This window comes from Podarcis gaigeae, assembly GCF_964106915.1.
Source record: "Podarcis gaigeae genome assembly, chromosome: 17".
Lineage (NCBI taxonomy): Eukaryota > Metazoa > Chordata > Lepidosauria > Squamata > Lacertidae > Podarcis > Podarcis gaigeae.
In genome coordinates, this window is record NC_139694.1 from 41,353,364 (window position 1) to 41,375,965 (window position 22,602).

The 22,602-nt window shown below is 48.3% G+C and overlaps 1 protein-coding gene across 3 annotated transcripts in view; it reads right to left on the reverse strand.

Annotated features, from left to right (window-relative positions):
- Positions 1 to 22,602, reverse strand: part of LOC310834931 (caM kinase-like vesicle-associated protein) — a 54,484-nt gene that overhangs the window by 18,903 nt on the left and 12,979 nt on the right. The window contains exon 1 of one of the 3 annotated variants that reach the window (XM_083719496.1): positions 16,030 to 16,052. The exons of the other annotated variants lie outside the window; for them this stretch is intronic. The gene's annotated coding sequence lies outside the window, so the exon portion shown is untranslated. Of the gene's footprint in view, positions 1 to 16,029; positions 16,053 to 22,602 lie in introns of those variants that run through there. 3 annotated transcript variants of the gene reach the window in all.

Below are 22,602 nucleotides of genomic sequence, written 5' to 3' on the forward strand. Positions count from 1 at the left end.
TCCACCCTTATGCTCTGCTCTCTGGGCAACACACATACGACTCAGATACCTTCACCCCTGAGCTCTTTATCACTTTCCAAACACAAGAAGACACTAATTTCTGAAAAGACGCATGGCATGGTGCCTCTGTTTCTAATCCTGCAGAGGGAGGGAGGGAAGGAGAGAGGAAGACCTTGCCCAGGCCTCCAGGAGCAATGACAAACTAAAACATGGAGACATCACAAGGGCAGTATGTCCCATTACAATAATAGGGCACAGCCCGCCCCCCCGGGCCTTCCTGCATCCTTGCTGGAGGTCTAGGAGACCTCCCTCTCTCAAACTCTTGCTGTTAAGTGTAGACAGTGCTAAGCTGGATGGGCAATAGAATAGCACTGATTCAGGGAACTTGCAGACCACAGAGCTATTTTTTGCTGAGATCCACACCTGCAAATTCAAAATACACAATTAAAGATGATTTTTGAACTCTTGCACAACAAACTTGCTTCCCCAAAAGATCAGACTTTTCCTGACAAAGTAATGGAGAAATGCATTAGAAAATGGTGCGAAACACTTGCTTTGATGCAACTGTAATCTAACCTCCGCACAAACAAATCAGAACAAATGTTCATTAAAGAGCCAACATCATCTAATCTCCCTGTACAAATAAATAAATCAGGTTGAATGCTCGATAATCAGGTTGTCTGGAAGCACTCTCAGTATAAGGCACACCAATGTATAAAAGCACACCGATGCTTTTCAAATGGCCTCTCAGGACCAATGTTATTAGTTGGACTGTGTGGCTGAGCTTAACTGTGTTTTCTTCTGGCCTTCTTAATATTGGCAGGAGAATGGATAAGTTTTCTTTTTTCCTTTTTTTGTTTGGGGTTTTCAGAAATGGAAGAAACAACCTAAATATATTTTCAACTATATGAGTGAGTAAAATCTCCAGTGCTCTTTCTCCAAGAGGTGGTCAGACTACCAGTTGCAGAGCTGGCAGCCAGTGGGTTCTGTTCACAAACTCCTTTCCTTTTTTTTTTTTAAAAAAAGATATTTATTAGAGTTTTACGAAAAGCAAAAAGTTACAGAAAAAAAAGAAAAAAAAGGAAAATACAAAAAATACAAAAATACATAGAAAAAAAGAAAATAAATACAAAATACAAAGAAAATAAATAGAAAGTTAAAAACAAATCAATCTTTTCATATCTTAGATTTCATTAACTTATTTCCCTGACCTCCTCACACCTCCCTTTTTTGTATTCCAGTTCACATGGTTAATTTGTTTTTATTTTAATTCTATATCTTAACATATTATAACTTTATATTTTCATCCGTTATCAATCCATTTTTACATATTCTTATTAACCTTGTTGCTAAGGCCGCTTCATTTCAATCCGGCATCATTTTAACATTCATTAATTTTACAATGTTTCTGCAAATAGTCTTTGAATTTCTTCCAATCTTCTTCCACCGACTCTTCTCCCTGGTCTCAGATTCTGCCAGTCATTTCCGCCAGTTCCACACAAACTCCTTTCCTAGCATGGGCCTCTTGCTCTCCAGAAAGATTCTCAGGGTGTCATTGGTGATTGGCCAAGCCTTCCTTTCTGAGCAGAGGGGCGATCTGTCTCTTTCTTCCCCCACTCCCTCGCTGGAAGTCAGCCACACTGCATTCCTGCATCAGTTCTCAGTGAGTCATCAAGAACCTGAGGAACAGATCCATATAATTTCTGACTCCAAACTTATATAGTTGGATATAATATCTGGAGGCAGCTGCTTCTTACCCAGGAATAAAATGTCCCAGTTTTCTGTTGTGATTGCTGTACATTTGAATTCCTCACAAGCAAACTAACTCCTGCCTCAGGCTTGTTTTTTGACCCTTAACCCTTTTTCTTTTTCAGTAAATCTATTATTTTGACAACAGCATTGCTAAATACCTTGTAAGGGGTGACATAACTGCCAGAAAAAGTTGCAAAAGCCCGCATAAAAGGAGGGACCTGCTTGCCACTCTCAGCAGCAACTCGGCTCAATTCTTTTGTTCCAAATGGCTACTCAGCACTTTGATTTTTGTACTCTTGGATTTGTAGTTTATTTCTTCCAAGCAGGGTGACCAATGCAGGAGGACCACAACTCCATCATCCTTGACCATTGGCCATGCTGACTGGGGCAGATGTGAGTTGGAGGAGGTAATTATGGAGACAGGTGCTTTTCTCACATAAGGGCACCAATGAAAAAGATGCTTGAAATGATCAGGGTGGACAGTAAGCTGTGCAACACCCACATCTCTTCTGTTGAAATATACAGTTACTGACTCACACTTGCGTACATGAAAGGGTTAACCTGAGCTCACTTTACCTAATAGTAGAGTCATCTCATTGACAAGAAAGGCATGCACAAGAAATAGTTTGCAGAGAGGCTATTTAGAACAGCAAAAGTGAGTGTCACATCTTAATTTGAATTACTTGCCCGGCAATAGAATGTTGAGAAACAGTGCAACTTAGAGTCAAAGTGGACAGCATGTTAAATGTGTATTTGCATTTAAGGTGTGCATTTAAAAGCTGCAAACGGAAGCTGCTTTGAGGCGGCAGGGTATATATATATATATATATATATATATGTGTGTGTGTGTGTGTGTGTGTGTGTGCGCGCGCGCGCGCGCTAACCAGTAATTAGCAGGGTTGCAGTGTCTTGAGGCCTGACAAAAAACCCTCTGCAGAAACAGCTATTTGCATCGGAATTAGATCCAAGAGATGGGAAACGGTGTGCATTGCTGAAAGGAAGCAGAAACAGCCCAGGGATGATGGGCAGGAGGACTGAGAGGGGGCAGAAGAGGCAGAGTACCGTACTTGAAAAACAGAGACCTTGTGGGGTTGGCAGGAGAAATGCGTGGGGGAGCTGGAAGCCTGAGAAAGAAAGAAGAGCAAACAAGAAACGAACAGAGAGAATGGAAATAAGCCCTCAGACAGGACTGGACCAGAGTAGAATTTGCAGCTTTTTCATCCCCTCATATGTCTCTACCTTTAGTGGCAGCTTAACCTGCAGTCAAAGCTTGTCACCTTATTTATTGATTTATTATTATATTTATATTCCACCGTTCTTCCAATGAGCTCAGAATGACACACTTAGCATAGAATCATACCCTCCAACATTTCTCTGATGAAAATAGGAATGTCCTATTCCATTATTATTATTATTATTATTATTATTCCCCACCCATCTGATTAGGTTTCCCTAGGACATATTTACAAACTGGCAATAATCTACAGAAAACAATAATATAGAACAATATAGAACTATTTTCTCAAGAAGTGTTGCAAAATAAACAAAGCAAGAGGGAAACAAATACAGTTATCATACATTTTAAAAGTCTGACTGGAAGAGGTCATGGGGCACTTTTATCAAATTAGTCCAACTCTCCGTGGTAGCTTACAGCTCACTCCCATGCATGGTTACCCAGCAGTAAGTGCCACTGGGTTCAGGTGGATTAATTTATATTAAATATGTCCAGGGCTGCAGCCAGCACTCCTGGTGCAGCTAAAGGGAGCCATGACACAGGCTGCAAATAAACCAGCCTTCACCAACATGGCCCCTTCTAGATGTTTTGGAACACAACTCTCATCAGTGCACACTTGCTAGAGCTGATGGGAGTTGTGGGTGAAAACATCTGGGACCACCAGGTTGGTGGAGGCTGCTATAAACACTTTCATGAGAGTAGACCCTGTGTAGGCATCTAAGGATTGCACTGTAATGCCCATTAAAAGCAGTGGGATTTAAGTCAATTGCAATCACTTGATCAATTGCTTTTAGTGGGACTTATCTTTTAAAAAACATTCTTAAGATTATGGTGTAGGGACTTGTACCCTACAGTTCCTGCCTTGATCATGGCTTACTTTGCCTGGATCACACACCCTTCCACATTGCACAGGCAGAAACAGCTGCACATCTTTAATACCACAAATCTCTGCCTGAACTCCCCCCACTGGGCAGCACACACAACTGCACATCACTGAAGGCTCTACTGTGCCTCATGTAGTCATCTGTTCTGCAAACAGTTTTAAAGCCAAGCCAGTGTCTGTGTTTGAGTTAAATACATGCCAGAAACCATGAGACCCACAATATGTCATTCACAGTTCGAAATAGATTTTAGCAGGTGCAGTGTGTGAAACAGAAGACTGTACTGTGCGTGGTACCCTGTTGCAATGGTTTTTAACCAGTGTGCCGTGGCACCCTGGGGTGCCTTGAATGATGGTCAGGGGTGCTGCGGGCAACACTGGCCTCTGTCCCTCTTTCCTCCCCTCTGAGGCCCTCTCTTGTCTCTGCCTCCCAAAGGCTTGCACAGCTGTTGGTTGCAGCAGCCCTGGCTACAAGCTCCCCAGGCGAAGGGTGCCTCTTGGGGTGGCCAGGGGGTGCTTCCCAGGCCTCTGTGGGGCAGTGTGAGGAGGCACCTCTCTTTGGGGTGGGGGGAGCAGCTCAGAGTCCAGGGACGTCAGCAACAGCTGCCCAGAGGACTCCAAAGGAGAGGAGAGGAGGCTGAGGGAACACTCCACAAGGGAGGGGGGGAAAGGGTGAGGGGCTGACAGCTCTGCAAGCAAGGGGTGACAAAACTGGGCTCCTGAGCCCCACAGGGGAGCTGCAGAAAGAATGTAGTTGGTTAAGGGAGCCGTGGACCCAAGAAGGTTGAGAATCTCAGCCCTAATGTATAGGCATGCATGTTCACTGGAGATCAGGTACATTATTCCCTCCTCCATACAAGCCCTGGAAAGGGAATTGAACCCTGAAGGTGAATGACAGCTGCAGATCCTCCAAGTGTCCCTATTTTCCAGGGACATCCCTGATTTGGCAAAGTTGCCCTGATTTCTGATTTGATCCCAGAATGTCCCACTTTTCCTTAGGACTTCCCTATTTTCATCAGATAAATGTTGGAGGGTTTAGAGTTATCCAACTCCTGAGTCGTATGAAGGCAATCCTGTATAGGGAATTTCTTAATGCTTTTAAATGTTTATATGTATTGGAAGCTGCCCAGAGTGAGTGGCTGGGGCAACCCAGTAAGATGTGTGGGGTATAAATAGTAACATTATCATTATGGAATTGGGTGTCCCTATTTTCACCGGAGAAATGTTGCATGCAACTGTTGCATCTCATGCAAGCAATTTTCCATCTCCCATTTTAGGTTACATACTGATACGGAAGGAGAGGGGGGGCACCTTTCCCCACCTCCTCCTCCTCCTCAAAGGGGGCCCGAGGCGATGACCTCGGCGGCGCCCAGCTCCTGAAACCCCCCTACACCGTTGCACAAGCACCACACTATACCCCTTCACTTTATACGGGCGGAATAAGCCCTTCTTTCTTATGCCTTCCTTTCGCCCTATTTTAACATGAGTTGACCGTATCAAACTACGTCCTCCATTGACTATAATGGCCGCGCCTCAGCCAATCAGGAGCATGCATTCCCCTGCAGCAGCTAGCTCAGGGAGCCCTTGCACGCCTCATTTAACCTCCTGACAAGTTGCTGACGGCCCCCCGCTGCGAGAACAATGGAACCGAAACCAGCGACCTTGTAAAACTGTCAAAGTCTTGTTACAATGTATCCATTTGTTTCCGTTTTCAATATGCAATATACACTTGACCGGCAAAGGGGCCGAAAGCTTCGGAAAATGATATAAAATCAACCAAAGCTCCGATTTTCTCCATTTTGACGTCGTTCTACTCTGTTCCCTCTGGACTCCATGTTGCTGCCCACTTCCATAATCCCCTGAGCGACAGGTCACGTACTCAGGAAGACCCTAATCCGGTCGGATCGTTCTGCCAAACCCTTCCTCCGGGCAATGCCAGGTGGCAGACGATGCATATCTGTTCCATTGTTCCGTCATCACCTGTACTCAGGAAACATTTATCCATGCTTATCTATGTATATTCCCCACTCTGCATATCTCCCCCTCCCTTCCTGAAGTGCTGATCTGTAAAACCCCACCTTTCTGTAATGTATTCATGACGTTTTTCCGTGTAACCCAACCTTCCCATAATGTATTCATGATGTTTTCTGCACTGTATTCTGGGACTTGGAGGGAACTTTTAAAAGTTTATGTCGCCCCATTCTCGGGGTTCAATCTCGCCTTGAACCTGTTGGCCAATAAACTCGGATCTCCGCATCTTGCTCCGTCTCCGGCTGAACTCATTTCCTCCGCTAGGACCCGCGGACTTGGTCCGACGAGCTGGGTGGCAGGGTAACTCCGCACCCGGAATTTTCCGTAACATTTGGCGCCCAACGTGGGGCGAGCGGTACTCCCGTGTTGCTGACCGGGGGCCCCGAAATCTTCAGCCGGCTCCGGGCCATTTTGCCTGGGAAGATCCTTTGGACCTCCGACCATCCTCCGGGCGGTAATCGAACGTCCCAAGGGTTCAGCCGGGGAGCAAAGGGAATCCAGCCGGCTCACTCATCGATCCCGGGATTGCCGTAGAAGACGCGTGAGTATAGGAAAGGAAAATCCAGTGCACTGGTGGAAAAGGGGGGAAATCTCCTGGCAACTGAATTCTCTGCCCTCCTCTCTATTGATCCTTCTTGCCTTTCTCTTGGTCCGGTTGGTGAGAGAGACCGGGGACCGCCGCTCGACCCAATAGGGGGGTTCTGAGCTCTATCTCTTTCTCTAAACACCCTCCAACCAGCCGCACCAATTGGGAGTCCGAAAGTAAGACGGAGAGACCCGACTTGAAAAATAGCTGACTCCCCGCAACGGACGTCCCAGTTGAAAGCAAGGGGTTGGAGTTCTTCTTCCGAACTTCCCGAGCGTCCTCACCGAGGAGGCAGGAAGGGGTCTGGCTTTCTGTCACCAATGCCAGCCGCACCGGTCGAGCCACGTAACACGTGTATCGTGCGTGAGCCCGCTTCCGAAAGCAAGGGGGATTTTCTATTCGAACCCTGTCCAGGGACCACCCGATCTGGCACCACACGGCGCGGGCGTTCAGTAGGGCCCCTTTTCCTGAGATTGACAATAGGTAGGAGGTTGCCAGGAGGGATAGCCCATGAGGAATTGGGCGGAATCGGCAGAGTGGGAAGGGACCCCAGGTTATTGACTAAGAAAATAGGAAGGAATATAAGGAACCGGATAGCTAGAGCTCTTTAAAAAACTCCCTAAGGAAGTTGCCAAGCGACTAAAGACCCCTCTTAACAAAAACCCTTGTATCAATCTCCTAGATATACCAATCCTTACTGCCCCTTCTCTTCCTTCTTTCTGTCTAGACACGCGTGAAACTTAAAATGGGTACCCAGGCTTCCAAACACGAGCGGGCTCACTCTGGGAGGAAGGCTTCAAAGAAGCCATCCCAGTCTCAGAAGGACCCTGACTCTCCTCTCCAATTTGTGATTACATATTGGAAGACGATTCCTGGCCACAAATTATTGTCGAAGAAAAAATTAGAGGACCTCTGATCCGAAATCTGGCCGGCCAGCACCGCCTCCGCCAAACCCGAATTGCGTTGGCCGCCAGGGGGTTCGTTTAATGAAGAGCGCTTGAACCACCTAAAGAAATATTTAATTGAGGAAAAACCCCGCCAGTTGGAATATCTGGCAACTTTTGAGACCGTAAAGGGATTTCTCCAAGCCCCGAAAGGGACAGCATCCTACCAGTTACCTATATTGAATCCCGGACGACAACTCATGCCCCCCCCTTACGAAGGGCACTCCGTAGACCATGATCTCCTTTTACTATGGAGGGCCATCGCCGCCGCCACCTAGTAGTGATGAGGACACGGGGGACGAGGGGACACAAAGCAACGAGAACAAAAGAGTCACGAGGCTACAGGCTAAAAGAGACCAGAAAGACCACGGGCAGGCCAAAACTAAGACCCCCCCTCAACACTTCACAACGTAGTTGAGGACCCCGTCCAAGCCAGAAGAAGCCCTATCCCCTCAGAATCTCATGTGCCTACTGTAGACCTCCTAGATCTCACTGCAGAAACTCCAGGAACCTCTGATCAGGTGAGCTCTACCGTTCAGATGCCCCTGAGGGCTTTGCCGATTCCACCGCTCCAACCTGATGGACCCCCACAAACGGTTTATACACACCAACCCTTCTATACCTCGGACCTCGTAACTTGGTCAAACCAGATGCCCTCCCTGAGGGACGACCCCGACAAATGTCACTGCCAAATCAGCGCCATCTTTTCCACCCATAAACCCACCTGGCCTGATGTCCATGTCCTTCTGAACGCCCTCTTCAATGAGGCAGAGAAGGCGGATATTTTAACGAAAGCGGGGGAAGCCATAGAATCACCCGACTATCAGAGGGGACAACCCCAAGGACTACCGGCTCTCACAGCACAATGCCTCAGAGTCGAGCCTGCATGGGATTACAACACCACAAATGGAATCTGGTACCTGAACCTATTTAAGAAAGCCATTCTAGATGGCGTAAAGGCTGCCGGACAACGCACCGTAAATTGGACCAAAGTCCAGACGGTAATGCAGGGACCAAATGAGCACCCGTCTGATTATTATACCAGATTGGTCTCTGCCATCAAAACATGGGGAGGGATAGACCCCGAAAATCCACAGCATGAAGTAATTGTTAAAGGTTTCTTCAAGGATCAGGCCTGCCCAGACATTAGGAAAGCCTTAAATCTCCAAATTGGATATGATGGGAAGAGTGTAAGCGAAATCTTATCCATCGCAAAATCCATCTACAACTCTAGAGATGAAAGAAGGAAAAAGGAAACAAAACCCGAAGCCGAACAGATCTTGGCTTTGAGAATGGAAACTACCTATGGTCTTAACCGAGGCAGAGGCCTCAACCGTGGAAGGGGAGTCCGGGGTGGAGGACCCCCAAATCCCTATAGACAATGGGGACCAGGCACCGGAGGGTGCTACTACTGCCATGAAGAGGGACACATAAAAATATTCTGCCCCTACCTCAACACACCATCCTATGGGGGACAGGGCTCCGTGCCATTTCCTACCCGAACGAGCCAACCCCCTTTTCTCCCGCAATCTAACCTAACCCAGGGGCACATTAATCACCAACCAGAAGGCTACGCTCCGCAAGTGCCTCCGAAACCCATGCCTCAGACCCAACGACCTCAACCGGGCCCAAGAACTCAAATGCCAGCCATAAACGCGCCTACTCACCCTTGGGCAAACGCTACTGCTCCTCCCTTGCACCCCCCAAACCAGCCACCACCTGATGATCAAGATGCCTACTGACTACTAGAAGGGGATCCCAGTCTAGGTCCAACCCAAACCATCTGCCCCGTGATAACATTGTCACCTGAAGACCCTGTCTGTACTATTGAGATCGACGGCCATCCCTATCAATGTCTACTGGACACGGGGGCCACATATTCCACCCTCACCGATAGTCACCTGGAACCAGGGACAGTGACCAAGAAAGTAATGGGACTAGATGGGATACCCCGCACTTGCCCACTCTCGCAACCGGCTAAAGTCACCCTTGGACCCCTATTAGCAGAACATGCCTTCCTTTTAACTAGCAGTCCTGTTAACCTCCTTGGCAGAGACCTTCTTTGTAAACTCAACGCCACCATAAAATGTTCCTCGGACGGCATCTACCTATATATGCCTGAGGATTCCATCCCCGCGTTCCAGGGTATCGTACAGGAAACGGAATTGGACCGTCAGTTTCCCGAGCTCCCCCCGGAGTTGGAGAATGAATTACCCTCTTCCTTGTGGGGCACTGAATCGACCTCTGTCGGACTCCTAATATCAGCCACTCCCGTTAAGATCACCTACAGAACCGACCTGCCCTTCCCTTGTACCAAGCAATACCCCTTACCCAAAGAAGCCATCGAAGGACTAACACCCATGATTGAGGACTTCCTCGAGAAAGGTATCCTAGTTCCATGCGCCTCACCTTGTAATACCCCCGTGCTCCCCGTAAAGAAACCTTCAAAAGAGGGAGCCCCAGTCCGATACCGCTTTGTCCAAGACCTGAGACTAGTAAACCAGTTCGTAATACCCCGACACCCAGTGGTGGGCAACCCAAACTCTCTCCTGAACGCAATTCCGGCAGGAACAACTTGGTACTCTGCCGCGGACTTATGTTCTGCCTTCTTCAGCATACCCCTGGACCCAGCTAGCCAATTCCTTTTCGCTTTTACCTGGGGGCCCAGTCAATTAACTTGGACAAGATTACCCCAGGGATATGTAGAATCACCAGCAATATTTTCAGCCATCTTACACCAAGATTTACAAGACATCCATCTCCCTGCAAGCTCCGCCCTTTTGCTCTACGTTGATGACATCTTATTATGCTCTACTAGTGAAGAGGCATGTAAAATAGACACTAAATACCTCCTATCTGAACTAGCGAGGAAGGGGCATAAAGTGTCCCCAAAGAAACTCCAATACTGTAAACAAGAAGTAAAGTACCTCGGGCACATCTTGGGAGTGGGTACCCGAAGCCTTGCCACCGATCAGGTTGAATGGTCACTAAAATTCCCCTCCCTAAAACAAAGCGACAGTTGCGCGGCTTCCTTGGAATGGCCGGCTTTTGCCGAGCATGGATTGCTGGATACAGCGAAATAACGAAACCTTTAACCGCTATGACCCACCAGGACCACCCAGACACATTAGTCTGGGAAGAGGAAGCTTATAAATCTTTTGAACGTCTAAAACGAGAATTGAGATCTACTCCTGCCCTAGGATTGCCCGACTACCGCATCCCCTTTAACCTGTTCATTCATGAACAAATGGGGGTCGCTTCGGGCGTTTTGACTCAGACCTTTCGGGATCAAGAAAGGCCGGTAGCCTATTATAGCCTACAGTTAGACAACACTGCAAAGGGAGCCGTAAGTTGCCTCAGAGCAATTGCTGCCGCGGCGATCCTCCTAGAAAAGGCCCAAGAAACAGTACTGGGACACGAAATTACCATCCATGTTCCCCATTCTGTCTCTACTCTTTTAACTCTGAGAGGCTGTCACCACTTTTCGAACTCCCGCTTAAACCGCTACGAAGCCCTTCTACTAACTCCTTCTAACGTCACCATTAAACGTGTTAATTCCCTCAACCCAGCCACCTTATTACCCCTTCCTGACGACGGTACCCCACACCATGACTGCACCAAAATAGTTCGACAAGCCGAGAAACCCCGGGAGGACCTGGATCACCTCCCCTTAGAAAACCCAGACTTGATACTTTATACTGATGGCAGCTCCAAGGTTATAAATGGAGAGAGGAAGACAGGGTACGCTGTCGTTTCCGATTTCGACGTCCTAGAATCCAACCCTATTAACCCACAATACAGCGCACAAGCCGCAGAATTAATCGCACTCATACGCGCTTGTGAGATCAGCGAAGGGAAAAGAACCACCATCTATACAGATAGCAAATACTGCTTCGGACTAGTCCACACAACCGGCCAAATATGGCTCCAAAGAGGTTTTTTAACCGCCGCTGGCTCTCAAATTTCACATGCCGCCCTAGTGGAGAGACTGCTAACAGCCATCCACTTGCCCACTGCGATAGCCGTCGTCCATTGTAAAGCCCACACCAAGGGAAGGGACCCGATCTCAAAGGGCAATAGGCGAGCGGATAAAGCAGCTCAGGCAGCCGCACTTCGCCATCCTAACAATGAATCCGAGTTCCAAGCCCTACAGTTCCCTGCAGACATAGATCCCACCCAAATATACGAAACGGTCCCAGATGAAGAAAAATCCTCATGGAAATCCATAGGCGCTACCGAACAAAATGGCATGTGGATCCTCCCCGATGGTAGACCAGTTCTTCCAAAAGCCTGGACTCCAAAACTAGTGAGGATCCTCCACCAACAAACACACTGGGGAAAGGGGAGGCTAATAGAACACGTAAAGAGGTCATGGTATGCCTCTGGGATAGCAGCCGCAGCTACGGCAGCTTCAAAGAACTGTACCACCTGTAATAATTTCAACCCTAAGCGCGAGCCCAGAAGACCACCAGGGGCCAGACCATGGGCTTTTATCCCCTTTGAGAGTTTACAGTTTGATTTTATCGATCTACCCCAATGTCAAGGTTACAGACACGTTCTAATCATAGTTGACCAATTTTCTTCGTGGGTGGAGGGATTTCCCTGTCGAAAAGCCACCGCCACAGTAGTTGCTAGAGCCCTTCTACAGGAAATCATTCCCCGATTTGGGGTACCCCGCCGAATAGACAGTGATAGGGGAACTCACTTTACCGCTGATGTAGTACAACTAATAGCTAAAGCTCTCCAGATAAAGTGGGACCTCCACACTCCATACCACCCACAGTCTTCCGGCCAAGTGGAGCGCATGAACCAGGAAATAAAGACACAACTGGGAAAGCTTTGCAAACTCACGGGATTGAAATGGGTGAATGCACTCCCACTGGTCCTCCACAACATACGCAGCGCTCCAACTGGACCTTTGAAACTTTCCCCGTTTGAACTCATATTTGGGAGACCCCCTCCCGTTTATAACACCTTATTCCCCCTCTCAGAACTGGAGGTGGGGGAAGCAGAACTCACTAACTATATTATTCAGCTTCAGACACAGCTCCAGCGTCTCCACCAATACGCAGCCGTCGAAGGACAGAACCTACCCATCGACGTGCAAGCTCACTCCTTCCAACCAGGCGATTGGGTCCTCGTCAAGGTCTACCAGAGACAACCCCTCCAACCTTCTTGGGAAGGTCCTTACCAGGTACTTCTGACTTCACCGACCGCTGTAAAAGTAGGAGAGAAGAGCGCCTGGCTACATCACACAAGGTGTAAGACTTCACCTCCGCCCCAAGAGACGCAAGAGAGCCTTGGAGAGGACTACACCTTCGAAGCCCCACCCCCTTCGCCAACCTCCTACATCGACGACGAGGAGGAACAGACCGGACCAGATTGGGGCCAAATTCGGGCTCAACAGACCGGACCAGATCGGGGCCAAATTCGGGCTCAACAGACCGGACCAGATCGGGGCCAAATTCGGGCTCAACAGACCGGACCTGACACACCACCATCCAACTGGACATCTGAAATCATCCCGGATCCCGACGCTGTCAAGTTGCGCCTGAAGCGCGTTTGACAGCTCCCCTCGTTTGACAGCTCATTTGACAGCTGCTTTGACAGCGCGTCTGACAGCTCCCCTCGTTTGACAGCTCATTTGACAGCTCATTTGACAGCGCGTCTGACAGCTCCCCTCATTTGACAGCTCATCTGACAGCTCATTTGACAGCGCGTCTGACAGCTCCCCTCGTTTGACAGCTCATTTGACAGCTCCTTTGACAGCGCGTCTGACAGCTCCCCTCGTTTGACAGCTCATTTGACAGCTCCTTCGACAGCGCGTCTGACAGCTCCCCTCGTTTGACAGCTCCTCTCGTTTGACAGCTCCTTTGACAGCACGTTTGATAGCTGATCATGGACTCCCTTTTCATCTTCCTCTTCGTCAGAACCTTGACCCAATCTGCAGCTACACCCACAGATCACTGTATTGGACTACCCACGGACTACCATTTCCTAGACTACCACCGAGTGGAAACTGGAGGGAAGTCGAATCCTGACCGAATGGGGGACTTTGACTTCTGCCTCCCCGAATCTCGGACACTACTACGCCATTCTCTCGTACCTCGACTAACTGATAATGAATACTGGGAACTCTTCGTTCGAGACAAAAACTTACACCGGATTGGATCAGCGGCCGTCACCATTGACCGCTCCTACTACCGCCTCCAATGTAAAAACGGGACTCATTTCCTTTATGGAGGCGGGGAACTTTTGAGAAACCCGAACTGGACCGAAGTTGAAAAGGGAGGGGCCACATCGTCTTACACTGACACAACGGACCCCTCGGACAACCTAATTTTCGGATTCCAATGCCTCCTCATGGTCCCGGAACCCCGAAAACCCCAACTTCAAGGACTTTGCCTGAGGGGGTTCTGCTGCCTTTGGAACCTCGGAGCCACCCACGACTGGAAGGGGGCAGAATACCTAGAAGGTTGGTACCACCCAGCTCACCCCTCTCGCCCCCCCACGTGGGATGCCGCTGGACCTTTGAGATGTGGAGGCATAGCCAGAGACCGGCGACTCCTAAATACCACTGACCCACTTCATCCTCTTGGCACGGCACCCCGACAGCTCGGCAGCGACGCCTCGCTCCCGGAAGAGGATCTTCTTTCCTCCTGGGAGCAGAACTCCTACATCAAACTCCTCAGCCGAGTGGCCCAAGAAGCGCCCTATCCGGAGTGCTGGGTCTGTGCCCATGCGCCCAGCCACCTCCAGCAAAGCCTCCCCCTCGTTCCGGTTCCTCAGCCAATCAGGAGCATGCATTCCCCTGCAGCAGCTAGCTCAGGGAGCCCGTGCACGCCTCATTTAACCTCCTGACAAGTTGCTGACGGCCCCCTGCTGCGAGAACAATGGAACCGAAACCAGTGACCTCGTAAAACTGTCAAAGTCTTGTTACAATGTATCCATTTGTTTCCGTTTTCAATATGCAATATACACTTGACCGGCAAAGGGGCCGAAAGCTTCGGAAAATGATATAAAATCAACCAAAGCTCCGATTTTCTCCATTTTGACGTCGTTCTACTCTGTTCTCTCTGGACTCCATGTTGCTGCCCACTTCCATAATCCCCTGAGCGACAGGTCACGTACTCAGGAAGACCCTAATCCGGTCGGATCGTTCTGCCAAACCCTTCCTCCGGGCAATGCCAGGTGGCAGACGATGCATATCTGTTCCATTGTTCCGTCATCACCTGTACTCAGGAAATATTTATCCATGCTTATCTATGTATATTCCCCACTCTGCATATCTCCCCCTCCCTTCCTGAAGTGCTGATCTGTAAAACCCCACCTTTCTGTAATGTATTCATGACGTTTTTCTGTGTAACCCAACCTTCCCATAATGTATTCATGACGTTTTCTGCACTGTATTCTGGGACTTGGAGGGAACTTTTAAAAGTTTATGTCGCCCCATTCTCGGGGTTCAATCTCGCCTTGAACCTGTTGGCCAATAAACTCGGATCTCCGCATCTTGCTCTGTCTCCGGCTGAACTCATTTCCTCCGCTAGGACCCGCGGACTTGGTCCGACGAGCTGGGTGGCAGGGTAACTCCGCACCCGGAATTTTCCGTAACAATACTTTCCACATTTGGCAAGGAAATATGTTCAGCTCTCAAGCCCAGCCTCAGGGAGCAAATCTGGAGCACAGTTACTCCAAAGTTTCAGTCAGGGCTGGCCCTACCATTGGGCAGAGTGAGGCAGCAACCTCAGACAGCAGATGCTTGGGAGCAAGGACTGGTAGTTGTGGTGTTGAAGGATGGAGCTCCCTCTCTCATGGGGCCTGTCTTGCTTGTCCTTCTCTACACTGCTGCTCTCCCAGCATTGCAGTAATTCACAACAGCCTGTCCATCATCTTCTGCAGGTGCAATGATTGGGATTCTCCAGATGGCAACATGCCATGGATGCACTAGAGTGCTTTAGGGGTGGGCATATTGGACCGCCTACATATCATTCTGCCCGATTTATTGTTCCATGATCTTTCCCAAATGCTACCATCTTATTGCCCTCTGGAGGGGCACAAGGAAAGAAAGACAAAGTATAAACCAGAACTTTTGTGGCAAGTCACAGGATTTCAGCAGGATGTTCCAGCACTTGCCCTGGTTGGAAGAAACACTGAAAGTGTGGATATCACCACAAGCACATATCATTGTGAATACACAATAAAAAGGATTGCTTCTCCCTGTAAGACCTATTGCAGTCGTTAAGAGTCGTCAACAGGCTCATCACAGCTATCTGCCAACCACCCATTCCCACCACCCTTCTGAGCAATACCCCTCCCCACCTTCTCACTATATAGAAGGGTCTGGAAACTTCTGTTTCAGTGTATCTGAAGAAGTGTGCATGCACACGAAAGCTCATACCAAGAACTGACTTAGTTGGTCTTTAAGGTGCTACTGGAAGGAATTTTTTTTTGTTTTGAATAAAAAGGATGTCTGGGGTGGCTGTGTATATGTGTGTGTGTGTGTGTGTGTGTGTGTGTGAGAGAGAGAGAGAGAGAGAGAGAGAGAGAGAGAGAGAGAGATGTCCCTTACCCAAGGCAGCAAAACATCTTAGGCTGTGTCTACCACAAATTGCTGTTTATTTTTTAACAGCAGAGTGTCAGGGGATTGAGAAGAAGCCTTTTGGATTTTCATCTTTTGAATGAAATGTCCAGGGACAATCCTGGCAGATCTAGTACTCGAAGATGTGTCTTCTCCTTGCCTCCTGCGTTTTGCTTTTTGAGGCAATCTTGGGGAAAGCTAGGACAACACAGCTTGTTCGGATGCATTTCATTGTTAAGTTTGATGGGCGTACAATAGAGCGCAGATTCCATTGTACCCGTTCCGGGCAGCCACAGAAGCCCAGGGCGGAAATCAGGAGCAAAAGAGATATAATGAAAAGGAATAGTTTTTAAAAATGAAGCTCAAATGAGGGGCTTCGGAAAAATGCCGCTCTTCCTCTCTTTCCGCCAGACTAAGGCACAGTTTCTCCTCCATTGCTTGCTAGCGAGACATCGTCTGCGGCTGCATGTGCAAAATCTCTTTCGCGCACTTCACCATATTTGGGACGCTGAAGCAGAAAGCATTTCTCTGTTTCCATCGCTCTGCTGTCACAATGATTACACAACGCTCTCCTTTCTACAAAGTTCCTAGGGGTGGCTGTGGAGTTGCCCACATGCCACGAGGGGGCAGTGCCACACTTGGAAGACAATTAGCTCATCCCCAGCTGTGGGTTTTATGGGGGGGGGTGATCACAGTGTGTGGCTTGGGACGAGGGAGTGTGCATGGCTGCTTGCGGTGTATGCGTACAACTGGGGACTGATAGCTTCATCACTTTATGACCAGAAGAAGCAGAGGAGAAGGTGAAAAAATTATTTGTACCCTCTTAAAAAACCATGAAGGAACCTGGAGAAACAGCCGCCAGGGATGAATTTGCAGAAGAGGGAGCGCAGGAGAGAGAATAAGGAGGGGAAGGAAGAGAGGAGATCAGAGGAGCTTTTGATGTGATTATCCCCACAGGGCAGCCATAGTCTGCATACGATTCTGAGGGTGGACTGCTGCTTAGATGGAGACAAAAGATTGTGCAGCCACGCCTGCCCCTCTCTTCTTCTGCTGCCCCTGTCCCATCAGACAACCTCCTTCAACGTCTCCTGCTGAAGACCCCCCCTACCTCCCCTGGGTTTCTCAGCCTCAGCTGCTCAGAACCTGTTGCTGCCAGAGAGCGAGCCTGTGGGAAGTTCTCGTAACCCTGTTACCCAGGCTGTAACCTCCAAGAAGGCAGGCATTGCCATGGCAACCCAGCAAAGCACCGTTAGTGTCAGGTACCTTAACAGGCGAGGATGGAAGGAAGGCCCAGGCACATCCAGCAGGAGACACACGCAGTCAGCGAGAGAGACAGGCACTTGCTCACACCCTACCTTGTGTTGTTTGCAACAGGAGATGCAAAACCAGTAGAGGCCCACCTGACACACAGATAGGGAACCAAGGAATGCCTGTGAGTTTTTCCGTCAAAGTGCCAAGGTGCAGGGGAGGGGGATGCTCAGGCACACAAATGGCCACACAGCATGAACATCTGTGTCAAGACTGGCATCTGTGCCAGTGCCACATTCACATGCCCCACAAAGTGCGCACACACCGCTGAGGGCATGCCTCTGTGCACATACCAGGCTTCGTCCCGGCTTAGGCAGCGCAAGTGTCTCACGGACAAAAAGGCAATTTACATGCAGATAGGCATAAGCAACCATGCTTAGCTGCACAAAGATGCCACGCCACAAACCCAAGGGAGGGTGCACTGAGGCACCAAGCCGTGAACAGTTGCCGGATCTCAAAATGAACACACACAATGTGGTGCATCTGTATATAGATATTTTGCACACAACCCCCCCCCCCCCACTGGAGACAGAAATGCAAATCTGCATACCAGCACAACCAGTAAGTATTTTGTAAGCAGATGGCTGTATTTTGTGACTAAGCAGGGGGGCCTCTTCATTAGGCATGTTATGACTCCACTGGAAAACATAAACCCTGGGATACAAGGGTGGCCAAGGCACCCCATGGCACGGGAGATCCCTTCCAAACCTGGGCTCCCTTACTAGCTACCCTCCTATACATCTTTATGCATGCACACACAGACAGAGGTACCTCCTTGGCTACCCCATTTGCACTGGGCGGGAGAGCGCCACCTTCTGCTGGGGCCACAGAGGAGACAGCATGAAAACCCTTCTATGAAGGATGATCAGTGGCAGGTCCCATTCATGAATCTTGGAGACAATGGGAAGGAAATCTCCTGGAACTTCTCAGGTTCATACAAGAAAGCTGTATCTAACCAAACTGGAATTCTAAAGCCTTTTCTCTCTTCTTTGAAACACCTGACCCTCTCGCGTGCTGCAACACTTATTGCTTTTGAAATTGCACCCTCTTTCAAATGCCGTTTGGCATATCACACGGCAGGGGTTGCAGGTGCCGCTGCTGGCTGCTCTTGGAGGAAAACAAATATCACATGGTAGTCACACACACCCCGGCCTCTATAGAGTGCCATGAACATCGATGGTGCTAAGTAAACAAGCAGGGACCTTGGCCTTTGACTTTATATGATTTGAAGTCAGGCTGTACATTTTTCTTGGCTGTACATTTTTCTTCGCTCTGATGGTGTTTCCTGCTTGGCAGGAGGTTGGACTCGATGGCCCTTGTGGTCTCTTCCAACTCTATGATTCTATGATTCTATTGTTTTATCTTTTTGTAAACCACTTTGTGGGTTGGTTTTCTTTCTTTTCTTTTCTTGCAATCAAGCAACGTATAAATTTTATGAAATAAATATTAAATAAAATGTACATTTATTTGCCAAATATTACAAACATTTCAAGTTCTCTATATTGTAGGGTGTGTGTGGAATCTGGTACCAGAACAAGAAAACTGTATTTAGTGGATGTGCTTCAGTATTTACCACAAATATAGCAGACAACAACTAATATGCAGAATCAGATAATAGGATTTTCTATTTGTATGCCAGCTTTCTCCTAATGCATCCCCTGATTTTCTCTCTTTCTCTCTTTCTCTCTTTCTCTCTTTCTCTCTTTCTCTCTTTCTCTCTCCCCCCCCCCCCATGCTTTTTAACATCTATATGAAGCCTCTGGGAGAGATCATCAGGGGGGTTGGGCTGGTGTTCATCAGTATGCAGATGATACCTAGCTCTACCTCTTTTAAATCGGAACCAGTGAAGGTGGTGAAAGTCCTGTGTGAGTGTCTGGAGGCAGTGGGAGGATGGATGGTGGCTAATGGATTGAGGTTGAATCCCGACAAGACAGAAGTACTGTTCTTGGGGGACAGGGGGTGGGCTGGTGTGGGGGACTCCCTGGTTCTGAATGGGGTAACTGTGCCCCTGAAGGACCAGGTGCGCAGCCTGTGAGTCATTTTGGACTCACAGCTGTCCATGGAGGGAGAGTTCTATTCTGTGTCCAGGGCAGCTGTCTACCAGCTCCATCTGGTACGCAGGATGAGACCCTCCCTGCCCGCAGACTGTCTGGCCAGAGTGGTGCATGCTCTGGTTATCTCCTGCTTAGACAGGATCAATAGGAATATTAATGCCATGGTTTCTTCCAACTGCTCAGCCTATATGTCTATGTGTAGAAAACCCCTCCTAATGCAGCAGGAAACACCAGATGCCTGCAGTCACCTTTGTTCCAAGAGAGCCAAAGCCAAGGGGGATGCTGAGACCCCTTATATCTCTTACTGTTCCAAGATTGTGGTGCATATTTTCCTTTCTAACCTCCTTAACCAAGCTAGCCAAATCTTTAGTTTCAAATCCCACCTTTTGCCATAAGTGTGGGATGTAAACACAGGAGCAGTCAATGACAACATTCCTAGAGTGTACATGTTAGAACATGGGGAGGGATGTCTGTCTAGCAAGCAGGTAAACCTCCTGGGGACGGACTTCCTCCGCATGTGACCAGAGGTGGGTGTGGTCTCACCTGTGCAGGTAAATGATAAAAGCACAGGGCAGGCAACCATATCTCTCTCTCTCATTTTCATCTTCTGAAGGAGCAACATGCCCTCTTGGCTCTCAGCCAAGAGAGGACAGTACTATCTTCCTATAAGATAGATTCTGAGTGTATTTTACCTTTTTTAAGCTGTCTGCCTTCTGGGATCATATTGTGAACAGAACGTGAGTAAACTCTTTTATACTTTTATAAAGACTGTGTTGTGTCTTGTATTTTAAGAGGGAACAAAAGGGGAAATTACCAGAGTAATTATTATAGTGGTTCTAGCGAACCTGTGCAGACGTTAACCATTGCGAACTAAAAGGGGAATGTCATAAACTCTGCTGATATTTTGGGAACTTGTTAGCACAAGTTGGATTAGGATATAATCTCACAATATATCCTCTCCTGCACCCCTGAACATTCCCACAAAGGGTTATGGGCCCAGTATTGAGCTCCAGGAATACATTGCTATGGTCAAGAACAAATTCCAGAGAGCTCCAGCTGTGCTAGTGAGCGACAATGGAGGTGAGTACTGCTCAAATGAAATGCAGGCTCTCCTGGCCAAGGAAGGAATTGCACACGTAACCACAATTCCTTACACACCACAGCAGAATGCCATAGCTGAGAGAAAATTTAGGTCCATTATGGATATGACAAGGTGCATGCTAAAGGATGCATGTTTGCCACAGAAGCTGTGGACCAAAGGAGTATACACATCGGTCTATTTGCAGAATAGACTGCCAACTAAAGGTGCAGAGCGCACACCATTTGAACTTTGGCATGGGAAAGCTCCCAATCTGTCGCACATACGTGTGTTTGGAAGTCCGTGTTACTTCCACGTGCCCAAGGAACACAGACACAAGCTTGACTCCAGGGCAAAAGCAGATATCCTGGTGGGATACACCTCTGGAGGCAAAGGATATAGAATTTTGGACTTACAAACTGGTAAGACAAATGCATACCATGCAGTTTATGTTGATGAATATGGAAAAGTAGACACTAAGAACACTGTTGTGGATTCTTCCGATGAGTCAGAAAGGACTCAAGAATTTGTATATTTCCCTTTTGAGACCCCACAAAGTACTAATCTGCCTTCGAGTGTTACAGCGCCCCCTACACCAGAAGGCGCAGAGGACGCACCAGAAGGACCAGACCCCTGGCGGCACCAGAGACGAAGAGGAGGACTCAGATGGGGACATGCCTGCGTTGGAGGAGGATGAGAAAGCTGATGCGGTCGCAGAACCAGAGGTCAGGAACCAACAAAGGTGTCCCACCATTATGGTTGTCCTACTTTGCAGGGTTGGCATTTCCACAGGAACCTTCCACTTGGGAAGAGATACAGGAGATGCCAGCTGCAGAAGCCAGTCTCTGGAGGAAGGCCGTGCAGGAGGAGATGGATGCACTGCATCAGAACAAGACCTGGACACTCACTGAGCTGCCTCAGAAGAAGGCCATTGGCAGTAAATGGGTAAATGGGTTTTCAAGGTTAAGAAGGGGTCAGAAGGAGAAGTGCAGCGCTGCAAAGCTAGACTTGTAGTACAGGGATTTACACAGCGTTTTGGTGAAGACTATGATGAAGTTTTGCACCAACCGTGAGGTACAGCAGCGTAAGAATGCTTTTAAGCATTGCAGCCTCCAAGAAAATGAGAGTGAAACACAGACATTGCTACCACTTTTCTACATGGGCAGATTTCTGAGGAAATTTACATAAAACAGCCCAAAGGTTTTGTGAAACCACATGAGGCACATTTAGTGTGCAAACTCCAGAAAGGACTTTATGGACTTAAGCAGGCTGCTAGAGCCTGGAACCAGAAGTTGCATAAAATGCTGATGCAACTTGGGTACAAGCAAGGCGACGCTGACAAGTGTCTGTACAGTAAGTCAAATAATGGACAATTCTCATATATCTTAGCATTTGTTGATGACCTGATTATTGCCACAGCAAGTGAGAAAGACTATACACAGATAGTAAAACACCTTAGCAAAGAGGTGGAAGTCAAGGAGCTAGGAGATGTCCAGTACTACCTCGGGATCCAGGTGGAAAGAGAAGAGGACGGCTCATTTCTTCCCACCAAAGACAGAAGATCCACGAGCTGATTGAGCACATGCAGATGCAAGACGCACATCCAGTTGCTACACCGATGGCTACTGACTTCCTGAAGAATCAGCAGGATTCGAAGCAGTTGCCAGACAACAATGACTACAGGTCGGCGATTGGTAAACTTTTGTATTTAGTTACCACATGTAGACCTGACTTAGCTAATGCTGTGGGGATTCTTAGCAGAAAAGTGAATTCTCCCACTGAGCATGATTGGGCAGGTGTAAAGAGGGTGGTGCGATATTTTAAGGGTACCATGAATTGTAAATCAAGGTCACCAGCCGTCAGAGACCCTCAGTTGGTTGGGTATACTGATGCGGATTGGGCTGGGGATAATGCTGATTATAAATAAACAAGTGGTCATGTTTTCATGTTTGGTGATGGACCTGTTTCATGGGGCAGTTATAAACAGAGCTGTGTAGCATTATCTTCCACAGAATCAGAATACGTTGCAGCAACAGAAGCCTGCAGAGAGATCACCTGGCTTGATCAACTCATAAAGGACTTTGGGTTGGTGAGAAAAGGGCCTGTCAGCTTGCTAGAGGACAATCAAAGTTGCCTGAAGCTGACGCAGAGTGAGAA